We start from the raw sequence: 16,304 nt of genomic DNA, 5'->3' as shown, positions 1-16,304 counted from the left end.
AAATATTCATGGACAGTTTATCATGTTTCAGGCACAATGCCAAGGGCTCCACTCATTGAATCCTCAGAGCTATGAAGTAGTATTTTTATCTCTGTTTTATAGATGAGGAAACTAAGACTTAAATAAGTTAAATAACCAGCTAACAAGTGGCACAGCTAAGATTCACATACTGTTCTCTGTGAATCCAGACCCATAGTCTTAAACAGTATGCTGCATTCCTTTCTCCTCCAAGATTTAAGAGAGCATAACTACCCAAGGGTTGGGGAGCTTGGTAATAACTGTAAGCTCTCTGATCTCAAACGGAGGCTGTTAGCTGCACCAGCTGTTCCACTCCCAACCCGCCTCACTCACAGCAGCTCAGCAATGTGGCTGGTGAAAAGGTACTGAAGAGCAAGAACTTCTTTTTTTTTTCAATTTTACCACAGAGTAACTGGAATATTCCACACCTTTCCTCCCTTGAGAGCATTTATCTCCAAAATAATTTTTATAGCTTCATTTGGTTTAAATGACTGGACTTACTCTGTTTCATGGAAGCAGCATAGCACTGGTCTGCAAGCATTCAGGCATCATAAACTTCTGACTGAATTATCTTATTCTTCCCTCTATGCCTGTAAGGAGAGGAGGGGCTTTGAGCCTTTGAATTACATTGTAGAGACAAGAACACTCGCTTCTTAAACAGCCTCCAGCAGAAGACTGAATGATGTTGCTCACCTGAAGGTAGAGAATAGTCAAGCTCATAAAACAAGTCATCTGAACTACAATATCATTTTTTTCTAAATAAAATAAAATAAAAACATAGCTTTATTGCTTTCACATTCATAGCGTAACTCAAATTAGATTAAGGAATTGCTTCCTGATAGGGACCTTGAGAAACAAATATTGGCTAGATAAAGAGACCTTTTGGTAATTACCACATTAGTGTTATGTAAATAAGCACTCCTAAAGGAGTTTATGGGGTTTTCTCATAGGGCTTACATGTATTCCTGACAAGTAAGCTTTCACTAGTAATTGCTTACCCAACACCGTCACCGTAGGGGCAGAAAGGTTAAAAATAAAGTTTCTTTCACTGTGGAATGATTACAAAATTTGAATTAATGAGGATTTCTTTTTATAATAAAAGACAAGAACTCAATGAAAGTGATGAAACAAGCAAAGAAACTAGAAAAGGGAAAAATACAAGTCTAGAATAGGAGTTGAAGGAAATGATAACCTTAGCCAGGCTCACCTTACTGACACAAATACCTGAGGCAATCAACTTGTAAAGAGAAAAGGCATTCCGTTCTGGAAGTTTCTATCCATGATCAGTTGGCCCCCTTGCTTCTGATCCTGTGGTGAGGCAGCATGTCTGTTGGGCCGTGTATGCTGGAATGTTACCTCAGGACTGGAAAGTAAAAGAGTGGAAGAGGAAGGGACTGAGAGCACCCCCTGGTGAACTAAAGACCTCCCACCAGGCCCACCTCTGAAAGTTTCCTCCAGCTCCCAACACGGCCAAGTTGGGAACCCAGTCTTTAACACACGGGCCTTTGGAGGATAGTCCAGACCCAAACTAAAATGGTGATCATCTGCAGGCCAACTGCAATAATGCCCAAAGTAGTGAAAATGAATCACTAAGGAGCAGAATAAAACAGCAAAACCGCACTTAAAGCCCTTCCAATTCAGTTAGAAACAAAATCGAGCAATTCTTTGAGATATGGACAGTTTTATAATATGTTTGAATGCTCTTCGTAGCTAATTGAAGACAGAATTGTAGGATTTCAGGCTGTGGATGTGGCTCCGTGGTAGAGGGCTTGCCTAGCACATATGAGGCCCTGGGTTGGATTCTCAGTGCTGCAAATAAAAATATAAATAAATAAATAGTTGAATTTTTCCTTTTCTCTAAGTTTCTTTTTTAATCTTTTCCTCTCACATCAGATCCCAAATACTTATTGAGGAGGAAGAACCATGATTACAGGGTTTATTCTTTGCACCTGTAACAAGGCTGTCACTATGGGGAGTTTTTATCCCTGAGCCAAATGGTCAGTCTGACAGGGATGGGAGAAATGCTCTGATGAGCGCAGGTTCTGCACCACTGGAAACGGACGCCCAGAATTTCATAGCACTTGTCGCTCTTCTGTGTGCTACAGTCACACACAGCTACCTAGGCTATTTCCTAAGTTGTAAGCCAAAGGGGAAAAAGGAAAAGTGGTTAGCCCTGGAGTATGCTATGGTGTGGAGAAATATTTAATAAGCGGGAAGAGGAAGTCTAGATGAGACTATGCAATTTAAAAGGCAAATACATAACAAAGGAAGAGGCAAAGTCTCAAAGAGAAGGTCCATAATTTTAATTATTCATAACAACCAAAAGCAGGAGCTCCACAAACCCCCTCTATTTTGCTTGGGTGCATGCCTCTACACTTAGACGTGAGTAGTTCCATTTATTATAAATTCTGAAAACTTTCTTCAAATGTACCAAAAAGGCCATAGTATAAAGAAGATATTTAAAAAATTTTAGTTAGATTAATGGCTCCCCTATATCCATATGTAAACCAGAGACCTGGATTTGAGTCAGAATTCAGTCACTGTGAAGATGGAACCACTTTGTGCTTGCCTGTCTCCACTTCCTAGATATCAGTTAGTCATGGCAGGGTGACTGGTTCTGGCTAGTGAAATGTGAGTAAAACCTGATGTGACACTTCTGGGTAGAATCTTTTTAGGGTTCCTGCAGGACTCTCCATCTTTCTTTCCCTGCACAAGGACCAACAATGTAGTTGGTGGTGAGTGCCTCAGCTTGTCCTCCTCGGCAACTGAAATGTGGAGCAGAGCCCCCTTCCCTAAACCCACCATGGTCATGAATGTGAATGAAAAGCAAACCTTTGCTGTTCAAAGCAGTTGAGATTTGAGGGGTTGTTAATCACAGTATAGCTGGCCCATGGTCATTAACACAGCTATATATCAGCTATGTGACTGGGGGAAAGCTATTTACAGTCTCCAAGCCTCTGCTTTCTCACCAGAAAATGAGGACGGCCTTGTATATAGTAAGCATTCAAACAAAGTGATTTACTCATTCTTATAATAACAACTACATGTCACTAGACAGCCACACTATTCCAGTCACTGTCTTCTCTTACTTACATCATCTCACATCCTCACGTCAATCTTCTAAGGTAGGTGTTGCGATCACTTTTTATTAATAATGAAACCAAACCTCAGAACAGTATACTAGATTAATGAAGCTCAACTGGCTTACAGATAGAACCACATCTTTCTGATCCATCTTTTCTACCATGCCTCCTCCCCAAAAGTAAGTAGCTAATTCACCACTAAATAAGAAATTACTTGTGAAATATTTGTAATCAAGACAAAGATCTTAACATTAAAGAAGCAAATTAAAACAGATTATTTAGAATTTTATATCATTATATCCTTCAATATACATAGAATCTTTCTCACTAGCTCATTTGGTTTTAATGATTCCAGCTAGAGACACACCCAACAATTCTCAATCTGAGGCTGCCAACTCCTGAGTGTTTACTAAGGGAGTAAAATGGGTTTCCAAGCCAGTCTCAGGATTTCCACAAGTCTAAAAGAAATAATTTATTTACAGAGGGCAAGATGACCCAAGTTTAAAAAAAAAAAAAATGTTTTCCTTTTTATCAGAGTTTATAATGGCTCATCTCATTGTGGTACATTGACTTTCTCATAGGAAGACTTTTTTTATTATTATTCCTAAATAAAAATAGTCTTTTTCAAAACTGTATATGTATAATGCATATACATTATGCAAGAAGGAACTAATTTAAAAGGTTGTTAAATAATACTGCGTCCGAAATCTCAAATTTTAACCAAGATAAGCCTGAAGTTACCTTTTTCTAACTTCTTACAACTTAGCTCCTAATAACCCAGGTTGTCCCCTAGAGCCCAGTGAGGCACTGGGAGATAGTATGGAAGGAAACACAGCTGACCATCAGGGAAAGGTGGCAACAACCAGTGTAGGGTTCACAGTTAGACCAGCAGGGAAGTGCATTCAGAGGACAATGAGGAAAGTCGCTCTTCAGCCGATCCCACGAAAGAAAGAGATGACAGCTGAAATGGACAGAATCAAAGTAACCTAGTTATTTGGGAGACACAGACAAGACACCTAGAATTTGGGGAAGGATATATCACAAAGCAATTGGCAGGAAACTGAAAAATGTGTGTTTAAGAGGAGACTGTTAAAATGGAATCGTGGCCACCTCCCCTGACTACCCCCTGCTGGAAGTCCACTATTTATTTTCAGACTCACTAAAGGCTCTTCAGCTGTCACCAGAACAAGGACATATAGTTAAGTGTTTTTCAAATCTGTGTCCAGATTTCAGGAGGACAGTCATAGGCCTTGTCATCAAAACAAATAAGCTCTACTCTACTCTAGTTGCAGTACCAGGAGCAGTAGTGATGACAATTAAAAAAAAAAAAAAAAAAGCTGAATACATACCGTGTACCAGGCTCTGAGCCAAATGCGTTAAATGTCATGTTTCATCTTATACTAAAATACTATTATTTCCACCTTTTTACGGAAAAAGGTTCTGAGAAGAAGGGAATTGAAGTAATTTTCCTGAAGTCAGACACCTGTAAGTGGTGGCACCTCCTTCAAAGTGACTCTCAGCCCCTATGTTACACTGTCCCCTGCAGGACAGATGGGGATGAGCAAAAAACAAATTGTGGGTATCATCAGAGAAAGTAGAGGGAAACTATTATTTAGTGCTTCTAATGTGCTAACCATCCACATGCATTATCTCATTTAATTCTCAATTCTTAGGGAGAGGTATTATTATTTTCATGGTATGAAGAGAAAAAATGAGACTCAGAGAGATTAATAGCTAACAAACTAAGCAGACAAGATGAGATGCTAACCAAGGCACTATAATCCGCATTTCATAGTGATGCTTCTATAGCTAGTGCTTCTAATTTGTCCTCAAAAAAATTATTTGCACATACAAAATATCAAGCATGTGTCAAATTTCAGTTTATTTGAGAAATACCTGGATGTTTTAGTTGCTTGGAAACTAAATATGAGATAGTTCTGTGACATAGCAACTAAAAACTTCAATATGATACTGGCTTATAGTCTCAGATGTGTAATTTTCTCTATGTTTTGCATGTTTTGTGTTTCTGATCACATCTGTACTACTGTAAATATATGACAGTTATATCTCAAGGCACATTATCAGTTATTATAGTCTCTGAATTCAGAAGAAAGGGCCATGTTTTCTAACTTGTATTCTGAAGGCCTCCTCATTTGATTTAAGGTAAGGGGGAAGCATACCCTCTCATGCAAGACAGGAGGGTATGGGAAAAGGGAGAAATCAACACATTCATAACTCTCTCCAGTGAAGTCCTCACTACCAGCTTCCTGCTCCTTGTGATGCACTCGTATTCTTCTTACACTAGCAGCAAGTGATGAGTCAATGCATAACCTGCATGTGTATCTGACGCTTTTCTCCAGCGACTGCCAGGTCAGCTCATGCAGGCTGTATACTGTGTGCACAACTCCAGAGTGTACTGTTCACAGGGACCATGAGACGAGTGGTGCCCTTCACAACTGTGCAACTTAGCAACGTTATTGGCACATATTTTTCCTCTGTTTATGCTAAAATTGAATAGAAAAAAAACCTGTTTTGCTTACTTCTGGGTGTGACATTTAACAGTCCAAAATTTACAAAGCTGCCTTTAAATGTGCAATATCACATATGTTTATTAAAATGGTGAACATTCTGGAAATCATTTCATAGGAGAAACCATTGAAATACCTGAAGATTCTAAATCAAATATAATGGGACTACAGAAAGTATCAGTGGCATTAAATGTTTGAAAGGATTTTATGCAGAAGAGACAAGAGACTGAGCAGCTCCATGGGAAATAATTAGAAGAAGTTATGAAATAATTTCCAGCTCAGCAAATATTTCCAGAACCAAACAATAATTAAAACCCATATCACATCAATCCCATGGGAATAGATACATTTTTACACCCATTTTACAGAAAGTGTGTTCAGAAATGGGATGGACAATATTTATGGTGGAGAGACTCCTTATCTCTAGAAGTGATCAAGGGACTCAAATGTTCTACAGGACATTCTTACACAAAATTATATGAAATTAAATGGATTATAAGTTTCTTCCAGGAAACTAACACCATCCGGATGATGGTGTTGAAACTGTGGCAACACCCTCTGAACCTTCACCAGTCTTGATCCTTCCTGGAAGGAGGTTAGCTAAGGTATTCCCACCCTTACATCTACAAGTGTCAAAGTTTTTGCCTGGCCCTAAGTAGTGAAGCAAAAACATACCAAAAGTCTATATTCCAGTAGAACAAGTAATCACAATGTGAGAAGGGAGTGAAAGTAAAAATAAGAAACCTAATACTACTGTCTGTATTGAGCTTCCTGACCTCCATTGTCAGAAGAGTATCTCATCTGACATGTTTTTCTTCTTCATTGTGGTCTTAAATGAGGAATTAATTACCCAAAGAAGAAAGACAACCCTAAGATTCTGTTATGGTTTGAATATGCAGTATGCCCCAAAAGCTCCTGGGTTAATTCAGGAATGATTGGAGGTGAAATGATTAGATTTATAAGAGTTGTAACCTTATCAGTGGATTAATCCATTTGATGACTTATAATTTGAATGCATTACTTGGTGATTACTGTAGGCAAGTGGGGCATGGTTGGAGAAGGTGGGTCACTGGGTAGTGCCCAGGGAGAGTTTAGGCTGGGTAGTCATTCACTCAGCTCAGCAAGTCAGTGGAAGCTGCCTCTGTGAAGCCCAGGTCCCCAGGTGCTGAAGGGCACCAGTAGGACTACTGGCTGTCGCGTCCCCAGTGTGAAAATGGCCCTGTTCTCCTGCAGGTGGAGTTCTGCAAGTCTTTTGGGGACCCAACGAAACCCTGAGCCTGGAGCAGACGTGCCCGGAGACCGAGGCAGCCTGAGCAGCCTGTGTGAGGCCCTGTCCCCCCAGAAATTAAGAAAGTATGCAGGCGGTCCCAAAGGAGCTAAGCCTCGCTCTTGGGCAGCTTCTGAGGGGGCTGTGGGCACTACAGGGTCACCTCCCTACTTCCATGTGACCCTCATCATCTGTCTTTCTGCTTCCCTGCCACCTTGAGTTGAGCAACTTACCTTCTGCTGTGTTGCTCTGCCTCACCTCAGGCCCAGAACAATGGTCTCCTGACCATGAACTGAGATCTCTAAAACTTTGAGACCCATATTAAACTTTCCTAAGTTGTTCTTGTTGGGTATTTTGTCCACAGCAAGGACTAATAAGGACGCTGGGGTGTGAGAGTCCCATAGCATGGTCTGTCTAAAAGCCAGTTGCTCCTGGACTCAGATGTTTGCTGCCTTCTAGACATGCCTTCTAGGATTAACACATCTTCTGATTTTTCTGCAGAAGTTGAACAGTTTGAGTAAAATTTTCTAATTTGTAGAACACGAGGCAGGGAAAACAAAATCTATCAGTGTTTAGAACTCTGGCCACTGGCTTCCAGTTTATGATTACAGATTAGAACCTCACTAATCTGGAAAGGAAAGTTTCTCCTTCAGAGAAGGAAGGAAGGAAGGGGGACCCGGAAGTCTGCGGGTATGTTCATGTGGGCCAACTGAAGAACAATTACGCTGGTGGACGATCTGAAGAATGCTGATTGGAGTGACTTTCCCTGCATGAGGTTGCTCTGCAGGGTTTGAAGGGTCAGAGACACCCTGAATTGTCCTGATGGAGCTCCTGGTTGGTCCTCTTCCCATGAATAATCCCCCCCTCAGGGAGGCCACTGAAGCCTCGGGCAACAGCGCCACCTTTAGGTAAGGAGTAGATTTTCCTCAGGGAACAAAAAGACTCCCAAGGCCAAGTCTGAAGCAGAAGCCACTCTTAGGAAGAAGCAGAGACCTAAGGAAGTGTAGCAAAGTTAGAAAGTAGAGTGACCACCATGAGACCCTTGTGAAAGATGTAAGTCCTTGGAAGTTTTTCCTTAGACTGGGGAAAATGTCTTATTTAGTATATAATTTCAAGTGTCTTCCTCTGACAAAGATATAACCCTTCAGTACATAGCACATTTGACATCAGCCCTGTTTTTAGATGTAATCTCTGACAGCTTGTTTATAGGGATTTTAATGTTAATACAAGTTTAATTACACAACAGAGCATTAGATGCACTAGAAAAAAAAAGTGACAGGCACTGGATAAATCTATTTCACTGTGTGTGGAATGTGTTCAACAAATACAGAAAGAAAATATCTTTAGATTTTAAAGGCAAAGAATGTAACATACAGGTATCATAATCATTTATTTTATAATCACGTGTGTCCCCTAAAATTAAACACAGGTCACAGACAAGTTTTCACAATTTTATAAAGTGAGAAGAAATATGATAAATTGATATATTATTTTGTTTTGTTTATAACTTATTTAGCTAATGCTGGACATATTCGGCTATTCAAAGAAATCTATCAACGTGGAGAGACAGACACAGGATGATATGGCTGGCCAAGTCAGGACAGATGGTGTCCAGCCTGAACCGCCTCCGCACAGAAATGGGTGTCAAACAAGGTCATCAACAGTCCCTGGGCCATCCAGCTTCTCCTAGGCAGGGGCAGTCAACTATACGGCAAGAACTGTGAACACCTGGGTAATATGCCACTGCTCCTCCCCAGAGCTGCTTGGACTCGGCAGATTGCTGGCCTCCACTAATGTCTTTGGGGCAGACCTCCGTGCTAATGACTGTGAACTGGACGTTCACAAACCTAAGGATATATATCTGGTTGTCAATCATTTTTCAAATTTGGTACCACTGCGCAGGCTGACAATTAGCCTGAATAAAACGAAGGTGATGTTTTTAGTTGCCCCAGGCAAATCAGGCAAGCAACCAAAAATTATCATCAATGGTGTGGAGTTAAAAGCCATATCACAATTCCCACTGCCTATGTAGTCTGCTATCTGATGACAGGTCTTCTGCTTTACTTTTCTGTGGTTCTTTGAGCAACCACCAGGAGTGGAGCTCATTATTGGAACAAGGAGTAACAATCTACATTAATAAATCCAGTTTATTCAGGGGAACTTGACAGACAGGATTTTTTGGTGATGAAGCATCTGATTACAGATAAAGACTGAAGGGCAAGACTGCCCTGCTGTCCAGTCGGCTTCATGGATGTGGGACTTAGCTCATTACCATTACCTCCTGGAACAACATTAATTCCGCTCAAGATAAAACATCAAATGACCGCCCTAGTAGCCTTGTCAAAAAATAAAGCTACTAATCAGTAATTGACATAATATTTGGCCAGTCTTTTTAGTAAGTGGAAATACGATTAGTTTAACAGCCATCCAAATAATGAAGTTTTGCACAAGTGTACAATAAAATCTATAGAAGTTGTAATCCATCACATAGATTGCTAATATCCTTAAAGTGTTTGTATGATGCTAAACCAAACTTCTGCAAACTTAGGGGTAAGAAAAATTTAATTTCCTGCACTATTTGGTCTCTTTTAGCAGCAAATAGTTCAAGTATAATCTATATAAAAGTAAAAGATGAACAAAATAGAGAGCGTTAGACTGGAATAAAGGCTGAGCACTACTGATAGATTCACTTTGGTAACTTAAAATGAATAAAATATTGAAGTTTCCCTTCTGTCTTTTATTTTGTTTTTCACTACTTCTTTTTCACACAGCCCTTGTCAAGTTCATTAGAACAATAATAGTCTTGACTCTAATGCTTCCCAAAGCATATACATACAACATAATTGACCAGTTCAAGTCTGATTATTTCTTGAATGAAAATCACAAACCACAAAACCGCTTATAATTGTGTACATATTGAAAAAAATTAGAAATTCAAATTAAAAGTAGTACTGGGTATAGGGCCTAATTTTTATTTATCTGGTAGACATTTACTGAGTTACCTAGAGCAAGGCTATTCCTACTGTCTCAAACTATCATCTTCAAAACTGGTTTTGTCCTGCAATAGAAGGAACCTATGAGTTAAAAATATAAAGTCTCATTTACCCACGTGAACATGTCCAAGAGGTATGGAGCTGGAGCTATGGTTCAGTAGTAGAGCGCTTACCTAGCACATGTGAGGCCCTGGGTTCTATCCTCAGCACCACAGAAAAATACAGTAGAGGTATTGTGTCCACCTACAACTAAAAAATATATATTAAATTTTTTTTAAAAAGGGTATAAAAGATAAATATGATCTTAACCTAATGAGAAATTCTTTCACATCTTCAAAAGGAAGTTTCCACCAGCAATTTGTGGGCACACACGTCCAGAGCTTCCTCAGAACACTAATGCTAACTCACCACCTCCACATTGCATCTGGAACCAGAAAACTACCAGCTCTGGTAGAGTTCCCCCTTCATCAAGATCCCTCAGTGTTTATGGCTGGGTAGTAATACCTATCATTTCTATGTCTCAGAGATATTTATTGGAGCACAGTGACAGGGCCAAGAGGATGTAGGGAGGAGGGAGCTGTGGTTGCAGTTCATTGATGAGGAGACCTTGGAGAGCAGCTCACCCATTGGAAGATAATTGTATGTGATTTTTATGTAAAATGCCTGGCACTGCTTGCCACATGATAGTTGCTCATTACCTTCAATTTTCTCCTCTGTGAAAGAAAAGTGAAAGTTGTCAGAATCAAAATGGAGTCACTTATGTCGACCCTACCAAAAAAAAAGTGAATAAATTCAGGAAGTTATGAAGGAAGGGTTTGGGGCCTAGAGGACCTGATAGTAAAAGGCTGCCAGAGTCAGAAGCTGGCACAGAGGTCACCATAACCTTGCACAAAAAGCACTTCCACAAGAACATCTGCCCAACCACTGTCTGTCCTACCTCAGAATGACCACTCTTGTTATTAATTATTATGGCCAAGGATTATTGTCTCAAAATATCTGCTGTGATCATCCTCATTTTTGTCTTTAAAAACCTTTCCTTGCCTCAACCTCTATGAGTGTGTTCATGGTTTACTATGACACATGTGTTTCCTTGGCCTTGTTCTGCTATTCTCATTGCAATACTATTCCTAAATAAATATCAGTATTCTTTGGACAATCTCTGTTTTTTATGTGTTAATACTATTTTATACCAACATAGCATTTTCAAGAAAATGAAGCATGTTCACATGTGTCATCTTATTTGAGCCTCAAAACATACTTTTTCAGACAAACTTTATGTTTAAAAATAGAAATTTCTGAGATACCAGCTATATATAGCCCTAGGTCACACATTTTAGTACATTTCAGGACACTTAACTTGGATTTTCTGATTCCAAGACCCCTTTTCTCCGTTACTACCCTGAGCTGCAAGTATCTGTTAATGTATTCCTGAACCACTACCTTTCTTATTTAAAGAATTATCTTCACTATGTATATTCATACCTTCAAAGATTGTCATCTCCAAGGAGATTCCTTTTTTCTTTGTTTCTGTTTTCTTTAGCTCTCAATTTGTAAAAGTGCTACGTGTCTATTGTTCACAGGTCCATGATTAAAACTTCTTTGTGCAAAATTGGAGCTCTTTAAAGTTAAAGACACCCCGTAAAGGAGGTACATTTCATTACGGGCTTTGTTTTTCCTTTGAGTGTTCTGGCTCAGATACCAAACGCTATTTGAATTTTGCTTGTGAGATGGAAAGAAACAGTTGTGTGGCTATAGCTATTATCGTGCCATTACCATTCTGAGGTGTTGATTTTGTGCTTCACATTTTTCCTGTGTTCTTAACTTGATGCCCTATCTTGAATTTTTATTTCACTCTAATCGTTTCTTAAATTTGAAGTCTTCCTTTTACTTTGGCAATTTCAGTTGGAACACTACATTTGAAAAAAAAATGTTCATAGAAAAACTGAAGGTTAAATCAGCTTTATTCTGTAAACAGTGCCTAAATTATCATCTCCTTCCCATAACAGCCCAATTAATATGTTACAGCACAGTTGAAAAGCCAAAAGGAGTGATTAAAAACATGGAACTAGTGTGCCACCTTCTGGTAAGAAACAAATTGCTTTTTTTTTTTTTTTTTTTTTTGAAATTGCAAAAACAAATTCAGACAATGGTCCACTTGGTTAGATTTTACTCCTTGAAACATATCTTTTGTTATATCTCAAGATCTGGCCCTTTGATAGGCACCAAAATGATTAAGAGGAGAAGATGTGATCCTTACATTCAAGAATCTCAAAGACTCCTTGGTAAGATATCTATCTATACACCCATCTATGAAGAGGTTTATCATCTCATATGTCAGATGGGGTTGAATATAGATAAGATTCCACAGGACCCTGAGATGACTTGATCTCTCAGATTAGGGAAGGCTTCACAGAGGAGGAGATGCTAAAGTCTTGAAGGATGAATAGGCAATAAGGAAGGAAGTGGGAAGGTATCTTACAGTGAAAACAAAAGAATCAGCATGTGACCAAGACTGAGAGAGAGGCCCAGTGTTTACTGACCAGAAATGAGTACAAGTTCTATGTTCTTGGCTACAGGACCCATTAGAATATGTAAATACGACAGTGATGTGATTAGATTTTCACATTAGAAAAATTGTCCTGACAGTCATGTGAAGGAAGGGGAGGGAGACTAATTAAGGTCAGGAAGGTAAACAGGAAGCTCTTGAGAAAGCCCTGGAGAGGGCAGTGCCTGAATTCGGGCAGGGAAGGAGAAAGGGCTTTAGAAAAGAGCATCGGCCAGCACTAGAGCATGTTTAGATGTCTGGAGAAAGATGACGAACTTTTAAAAAGTAGTTTATGCTTGTATGGTTACAAGTAAAAGCAACCTTTCTTTAAAGGAAGTCCAGCTTTTTATTGTAAATGTCTTTCTTTTGTTGGTCTGTGACCTTAGGAGTGAGTTAAAGCATCTCACATCATGAGAGCATAATTGCTCCACAGATTCAAGCACACTTTTATAAACTAAATTTGGAGACTTTCAAGAAATATCGATCTCACCTGAAAACAACATTTACTGAGTGCAATTTAGAAACACAGGCTCAGAGACACCAATTTATGACAACAATTCATAAGTGCCCCTTCCCAAATGCACCCAAGATCCTTGGGAAATTTGGATCATTACGAATGTTTTTTCAAAGGAAAATGTAAAATTTTTAAGTGAACAACTATAATTATAAATTGAAAAATTAAACCTAATGAAGAGACTATAATTTCCCTTGATGTCAAAGTAACTCTAAGGAATACATTTTTCCTATTATCAGGCAAAGACATGCACTTGTATACTTTCATTCAAGAAATATTTACTGAGTATTTATATGTACAAGCTACCATCAAAGATAAATATGTTAAAAATAATATGAATCCCTTGTCTTCCAGAAACAGGTAATCCAAGCTATTAAGGTGTGTGTGTGTGTGTGTGTGTGTATATATATGTGTGTGTATATACACACACACATATATATATATATACAACAATATACAATACAATACATACAATATAAACATACAATATATACACATGCCCACACATTCGTTTACATCACATCTACTTTAATAATAGGGTCCACCCAGGAAGTGTTCTTGAAATGTACTGGTAAAAATGTCTTTGTTATTAAACCTATTTAACCTGTGACAACTGAATAGTAAGAATAGATTACTTAATTCAAGTCATTTTTAACACAAAAGTATAAACTTGCAGCTTTAAAGCATAACCTTATATCTTTAACCATCTATATCATACTCCCTGGCAATATAATATCACTCTTTACCAGGTACATTAAAATATAACTTATGGAAACTTCAAAAAGGAAAAAAAAATCACATCATCATTAAATCAACAATCCCAAATTGCACATATATAAAATTATGTATAGGTACATAACTTTACAAATTTTTACAAAATTTTGTTAACACAAACACACACATATTTCCTTCTTTGAGTACTGTGTACAAAGATGCAGTCTTAAAATTGTTTAACTTAATACATTGTTCTAAAAGAACAACCATTATAGACAGTTCTCTGAAAAATGCAAAACACATTTGTATTATCTTAATATATTAAAAAGAGGAACTAAGGAATAAAAGTTGAAACATAAAGTGACTTAATGTTGCCACCTAGTTAAAACTATCACCTGGGAATGCATATTTTACAAACACTAAACAAGTAAGCTGAATTATTTTTACTTATAAGTGTATCTGGTCAAAAAATAAAAATTACGTTTTTATGAAGTCTATTTTTAATCATCTGCATTTATATTTTTAACATCTATTTCAGAGACTAATTAGATATCATCAGGTAGCATTTATTTTTATTTTGGAATTTTACATCAGTCTATATGAATTTTGCAAATTGATATACAGAATACAATATAAAACTCAATTTCTTATAAGAATCAGTCTTAGCTACATAGCCTTGATTTCTTCATGAGAGTGCTGACCACATCCTGATCTACAAAATAATGAGTTTTTCCTGGGGGATTATATAAATAAACTACATTGCAAGCGTGCAAGGAGTTTTGGTCCCATATCAAGTCTATGAGGGGGTAATTGTCTGTAACTGGCCTTCCTACAAGTTTTGACATGTTTTATATGCAGCCAGCTGGATATAAAATACAGATATAGTAATTTCTCTTTTAATATTAGAAGGTGAAAGAAAACTACTCTAATTGTATTTAAATATTTTGATGTAGGTAATCATCATCGGGGAGATGGTTTAAAATTAAACTTTGATTCATATAGTCATACATATTTCACTGTGTTTTACAGAAATGTCTACTCAGTTTGAAAAAGATCATATAGAAAGATTTCTTCAAGGGTTAGAGATATAGAACATTTTATTACAAAATACATAAATTACTGAATGAATGAATGAGTGAGCTGGGCTAGATTATAATGTCTTCAAAACACTACCATTTACTGGATAATCTCAATGGCCTCCCACATGGTCTTACATTGTCTGTTCTCCATAAAACAGAGTCATCCTATTACACCTCAACTGAGATATTGTTTCCTCAATATCCTCCTGTGGCTACCAGTGTGAGGAGTGAGTGGGTTGCTAGTGACTGGATCTAGTATCTATTGGAGCTTCATTTCAGTCTACTTCCTGTGTAGCAAAAACTAGAAAACTGAATTTTGCAATGAAATTAACTTCTCCTAATTTCAGGCACCACGCAAGATTTGAAAGACAAAAGTTGAGCAGGGCCACTTTCCTGCTTTTGACCATTGCCGCTGGTGATCTAAGTGGTAGGGGCACCAGGTTTTTCTGTACTGGTGCTCTAACATCCCAGAACTAACAGTTGGGTGGTGTCTAGTGGATGTGATGCTGTCAGTGGTCTTCTAATCCTTATTGGCAGTTAAGGGGGTCCTGTGTCTCCACACCCTCTAGAAGGGAGCAGAGATAGTAACTCTGCTTGGGAGTCACTTTAAATGACTCTAGCAGTCATTACTGGAACCCCAGCCTGGACTCCATTCTACACCTACTCTGCACCTACACTGTATAAACCAATTTGTTTGAAATAGCAGAATGTTTTTACTTCTACATCCAAATGGTACTGGACACATTTTATCTAATTCAGAATGGAATTCTAGATATTTTCTTTGGTGTACAAGGTTCCTTGCTGCCTCTCTGCTGTCATCTTCTTTAACCCTCCTTATTCCATCCCAGTCAGACCATCTCCTTGCTCTTCCTGAAGCACACCATGCATGCTCCTTCTTTATTTCCTTTTGCATTTACTCCTCCTTCTTCCTGGAAAGCTCTTTGTCTAGATATCTGTGCATGTGATTAACTCTTTCATTTCCTTTAGGTCTCCTGTTCAAATAGCACCCTCTTGAGAGGACTTCTCTGAATATGCTGCATAAAAGAGCAACTGCTCCCTAAACTCTGGCTCCTACTTCCCCTGTTGCATCTTTCTGCATAGTGCTTACCATCAATTGTCATGCCCTGTACTTACATATGTGTCTATCAGCTATTCTCCACTGAAAAAACAAATTCTATGAAATCAGAGACCTGATCACAGATGTATACCTGCCTGTCAAACAATGCCTAGCACAGAGTAGGAGTTTAACAAACACCTGTTAAATAAGTAATATTTACTTGAAGTATTTACGAAAGTTTTCAGTCAAAGTAGGGAGCTAGAGGTTTTCACAATTTACCAACTACTTCCTGTGGCAGGTGCATTCTCTACCTTACATTGGACAAAAGTCCACAGACCAACCCTGAATAAATAAACAGAACAGTGGGAGTCAGACAAATCAATAGATAATTGTAAACCAGTCATTCATTCAATTATTTATTATTATTATTTATTGAACACACAAAGTAAACTAAAATTTTCAAAGGTTTTCTATGTGCCAAGCATTGTGCAGAGTCATAGTCAGGC

Source organism: Sciurus carolinensis, chromosome 1 (genome assembly GCF_902686445.1).
Source record: "Sciurus carolinensis chromosome 1, mSciCar1.2, whole genome shotgun sequence".
Classification (NCBI taxonomy): Eukaryota; Metazoa; Chordata; class Mammalia; order Rodentia; family Sciuridae; genus Sciurus; species Sciurus carolinensis.
The sequence above is the reverse complement of the archived record's forward strand: the minus strand, read 5'-3'. Positions refer to the sequence as shown.